This window comes from Chiloscyllium plagiosum, chromosome 6 (genome assembly GCF_004010195.1).
Source record: "Chiloscyllium plagiosum isolate BGI_BamShark_2017 chromosome 6, ASM401019v2, whole genome shotgun sequence".
Classification (NCBI taxonomy): Eukaryota; Metazoa; Chordata; class Chondrichthyes; order Orectolobiformes; family Hemiscylliidae; genus Chiloscyllium; species Chiloscyllium plagiosum.
Window position 1 is genome coordinate 48,833,960 of NC_057715.1, and position 5,754 is coordinate 48,839,713.

Consider the following 5,754-nt stretch of genomic DNA (forward strand, 5'->3'; position numbering starts at 1 on the left):
TGAGCAGAGAGATCTCGGTGTCCATGTCCATAGATCCCTGAAAGTTGCCATGCAGATTGATAGGGTTGTTAAGATGGCATATGGTGTGTTAGCTTTTATTAGTAGAGGGATTGAGTTTCAGAACCATGAGGTCATGCAGCAGCTGTACAAATCTCTGGTGCGGCAGCACTTGAGTATTGTGTACAGTTCTGGCCACGGCATTATAGAAAAGATGTGGAAGCTTTGTATAGGATTCAGAGCAGATTTACTAGGATGTTGCCTGGTATGAAGAGAAGGTCTATGAGGAAAGGCTGAAGGACTTGGGGCTGTTTTCATTAGAGAGAAGAAGGTTGAGAGGTGACTTAATTGAGACATTTAAGATAATCAGAGGGGCAGATAGGGTGGATAGTGAGAGCCTTTTTCCTTTAATGGTAATGGCTAGTATGAGGGGACATAGCTCTAAATTGAGGTGTGATAGATATAGGACAGATGTCAGCAGTAGCTTTTTTACTCAGAGAGTAGTCGGAGTGTGCAACACCCTGCCTGCAACAGTAGTAGATGCACCAACTTCAAGGGCATTTAAATGGTCATTGGATAAACAAATGGATGAAAATGGAATAGTGGACGTTAGACGGACTTCAGATTGGCTCCCCAGGTCAGTCCAATATCGAGGGCCGAAGAGTCTATACTGTGTTGTAATGTTCTTTATTCTATGTTAAAAATCACACAACACCAGGCCATAGTCCAACAGGTTTATTTGGAAGTACTAGCTTCCGGAGTGCTGCTCCTTCATCAGGTGATTGTGGAGTACAAGATTGTAAGACACAGAATTTATAGCAGAAGTTTACAGTGTGATGTAACTGAAATTATATATTGAAAAAGACCTGGATTGTTAGTTAAGTCTCTCATCTTTTAGAATGACCATGTTGGTTTCAGTTCTTTCATATGTAAATCACAAAATGTTTTTAAAAGTTACATTCTCAAGTGAACTTTAACAATTGGTGCCATGTCGGCTCTCTGCTGCTCTTCTGCTCTCATTTTATTCAAATTTGCTACTTATTCTTCCTAGTTTAATTACTTCACAACTTTAGTTTTTCCTTTGCCTGTATAGCATAAAGCACAATTTCTGCTCTCTCCCTTCATGTTCATTTTCATTTTCAAAATCTTAATGAGACTATCCTTTCCATCACCCCCCGATTTACCAGGATTTACCTTTCTGTAGGATCCTGCTTCTAAACTGTTCAAATAAAGACCATCCCAACACAGTAATGTAGTTCCTTATCAGAGTCTTACAGTTTGGAATCACTATTTTCCGTACAATTGGTTCTGCCTTGTATTCGCCTTAATTGTCAGCTCGTTTTCAAGCACTCTGTCTCTGAGTTAGAACGTCAATATATCTAAATATAATTCCAGGACTTGATCACAAAATAAAGGCTGGCATATCCATGTTTTTCTGACAGAGTTTTATATTGCCAGAAGTTCTCTCTTTCAAATAAAATGTCAAATTGAGGCTATGCTTACTGTTTTAGGTGGACACAAAAGGTCCCATGGCTCTACTGGAACAGTAGGGTTCCAGTGTCCTGACCAATATTTATCCCTCAACCAATGTCATACAGCAGATTATTTGGTCAATCAGATTACAATCTGTGGAGGTTTACGATGTGCAATTTGGTTGCTGCATTTCCTTCATTGCAATAATGACCATATTTCAACATTATTCATTGACTGCAAATCACTGAAAGAAATCTGTTGATCATGGAGGGTACTCGATATGTGTAAGTCTTTCTTCCTTTTGTAATTTAATTATGTGAGTTTGCACATGGTTCTAAATGCAATCTAGATATTGAGATCTTATTGTTTCATTTAATTCGTACCTCTGGCATTCCGCAGACAGGCTTCTTCTGTGTTGTACTATTCTATGATTCTGTTCTATCTCGAGTATGGATAACTCATTACTTGTTTCCTGTTGTTTGTGCACTGTAATGCTTATCTTCTTACCTTTATTTCTCTTTTTTTTCTAACTATACCATGTAAGTAATGTAACATTTTTCCTTTCTTCCCCCTTTATTTCTCTATATTGTATCTAAGTCCTATACCTAGGTATCTTGTAACTAAGATGGCACCACATGGGGCAACATTGGAAACATTTCACTGTACTCCTGTACTTCTATACTTGCGTACATGTGACAATAAAGGATATTTTATTTCCAGCCTCTTTAGGTTAATGATCTACAAGACCTGCTTGATCTAGTACGATAGAGGAAAACCACTCACTAGCCCTCTTGTATTGAAAAAGAAGTTAGAAACCATTTACAGATATATTAGACATTTATACAGAAACTATGAGGAGGACCTCACAGTCTTTCACCATAGCGATCTGGAAATATTCTGCTCACAATTCATATTGCATCATCTTTGTTGGTTATGCTTAAGGCACTCCCTTTTCAGATCCTCACACAATTGTACAAATGCAAAATGAAAAACTTCAATAAAATACATTTTTTTTAACAGCAATTCTCAAGTTCTGTACTACTATGTTCTCCCACACTTTGTTCTCATATCCAAAGACAGGTGCTGGAGCTTATGCATTTCCTTACATCTAATTATAACTCATTCACAGCTCTGGCATTCCCTCCCCAAATCTCTTTGTCTCTTCACTCGCTCTTCCTTTAAGGTGCTATAAATCTTCTGTGTCTCTGCATTTCATCATTCCATTTTCTCTTAAGTTTGTTTAATTGTATTTAGGAATTTCATGTCACTTGCTAATTTGCAATTAGCCCTGTCTATCTCAGTGCTGCTTAGTATTACATATCAAAAAGACGAGTGGTCCTGACAGCAACCAACTCAGCTGCTTCACTAAAGTCTGAAATATAATTGTTCACCATAATTATTCTCTAATTTCTGTCCGTTAGCCAATTTAATATCCATGCAGCCATTGCTCGTTTAAATTTTTCAACAATGTGAAATACTACTTGAAAGATGATCCAGAGGATCAACTGCACAAACTTCATCAAAAAACTTAATCCTTTATGAAAGTCTGTCTTATTATCTTTAAAAGTTTCCCGTCATCAAGTTAGGCTAAGTCTCTCATTCCTGGGTTTAGCCCTCTCTCCTTTTCTTTAATATATGTAACATTTACAATCCTGCAATCCTCTTCATACAGTTATCATCAGCAGTGTCTCGATTTAACATCTTATTTGAAAGAGAGAACTTCTGGCAACGTAACACTCTATTGGAAAAACATGGGTATGCCAGCCTTTATTTTGTGATTAAGTCCTGAAATTGTATTTAGACATATTAACCTTCTAACTCAGAGGCAGAGTGCTCACAAACGAACTGACAATTAAGGTGAACATAAAGCAGAACCAATTGTTTGGGAAATAGTGATTCCAAACTGTAAGACTCTGATAAGGAACTACATTACTGTGTTGGGATGGTCTTCGTTTGAACAATTTAGAAGCAGGATCCTACAGAAAGGATAAATAGGCTGGTCAAAAGAACTTTATACTAGTATATCAAGGGAGTGATGGAATGGATAGTCTCATTAATATTTTGAAAATGAACATGAAGGGAGAGAGCAGAATCATACTCAGAAATTGTGCTTTAAGCTTTACAGATAAAGGGAAAACTAAAGTTGTGAAGGCAAATTGTGGTCAGAGCTTCTATAATTTTATAACATACTTCCTTCAGCAATTTAGATTACATCAGGTAACTTTCCTACTTTGAGTGCTTCCAAGTTTTAAGTATCTCCACTATTCTATTTTCATCCTATCGAACTTCTCTACTACCTTTTCCTTTCTGTGACATTGGCAGTATCACCTGTTTAGTGAAGACATATGGAATTTACTCATTTAGTACTCAACCATACTCCAACTTCTTTTTTATTGTCCCACATCAGCCACACTGTTCCTTTGATTACCCAGTTATTATCTTTGTGTTGTCTTGTGTGCCGGCAAAATGGCAGCAGAGTAGGACTCTCCACCACTCTGTCTGTTCTTTTTCTTTTTTTTGGCTCATTTTAGCAGTCCTGGAGCAGCACGACGGGAAGTGTGCCCCAGAATACCGTGAAAGGACGGGTGTCCTGGAACAGCTTGAGGGAAAGTGTATCTTGGAACAGCACAAGGGGAAAAGAGTTCTGGAGATTCATGAGAAGAAAAGTGAATCCTAGTGCAGCACAACTTATCTTGGTTCAGCTGAGTGTCTGGTGGAGTGGACTGGAGGCTTGGAATGGGGCAGGGTTGTTGTTGGAATGGGGCCTCCGTGGGCGGTCAGACAACATGCTGGTTCAGCTGCTGAAATGTAATATTGACCCAAAATTCTTTACATAGAACATAGAACAACAACTTATCTTGGTTCAGCTGAGTGTCTGGTGGAGTGGACTGGAGGCTTGGAATGGGGCAGGGTTGTTGTTGGAATGGGGCCTCCGTGGGCGGTCAGACAACATGCTGGTTCAGCTGCTGAAATGTAATATTGACCCAAAATTCTTTACATAGAACATAGAACAATACAGCACAGAACAGGCCCTTCGACCCACGATGTTGTGCCGAACATTTGTCCTAGCTTAAGCACCCATCCATGTACCTATCCATTTGCCGCTTAAAGGTCACCAAAGATTCTGACTCTACCACTCCCACAGGCATCGCATTCCATGCCCCCACCACTCTCTGGGTAAAGAACCCACCCCTGACATCTCCCCTATACCTTCCACCCTTCACCGTAAATTTATGTCCCCTTGTAACACTCGGTTGTGCCCGGGGAAAAAGTTTCTGACTGTCTACTCTACCTATTCCTCTGATCATCTTATAAACCTCTATCAAGTCACCCCTCATCCTTCGCCGTTCCAACGAGAAAAGGCCGAGAACTCTCAACCTAGCCTCGTACGACTTCCTCTCCATTCCAGGCAACATCCTGGTAAATCTTCTCTGCAACCTCTCCAAAGCTCCCACATCTTTCCTAAAGTGAGGCGACCAGAACTGCACACAGTACTCCAAATGCGGCCTAACCAAAGTCCTGTACAGTTGCAACATCACTTCACGACTCTTGAATTCAATCCCTCTGCTAATGAACGATAATACTCCATAGACCTTCTTACAAACTCTATCCACCTGAGTGGCAACCTTCAAAGATCTATGTACATAGACCCCAAGATCCCTCTGTTCCTCCACCTGACTAAGAACCCTACCATTAACCCTGTATTCCGCATTCTTATTTGTACTTCCAAAATGGACAACCTCACACTAGGCAGGGTTGAACTCCATCTGCCACTCCTCAGCCCAGCTCTGCATCATATCTAAGTCCCTCTGCAGCCGACAACAGCCCTCCTCACTGTCCACAACTCCACCTATCTGTCTGTATTTTTAGCTCTGCTAAGTCGATTGATTTACAGTAGAAAGATGAGGAGTTAAAAAGTTATCTCAAAAGATATTTAACAAGAAAGAAAATGAATGCATTTCTGTATGTTATTACTTAACAAATGATGTTTTAATGCGGATATGGAGATCAGCACACACTGAAGCAGGTCAGACGTGGACAGAAATTCATCAAATTGTTTTGCCTGTTGGGTGTAGAAAGGAGGTGCTGCGAGTGACACATGAGCGACCACCTGGAGATCATTTCGGGGTGAGGACAATACAGGCTGAAATACAAAGCTATTTTCATTGGCCTGGACTACACAAAGATGTAGTTGAATATTGCCAGACATCTCAAACATGTCACACAGGCAGTAATAAAACCTGCAACTTTAATACCGATTCCAGCATTTGAGGAACCTTTCCT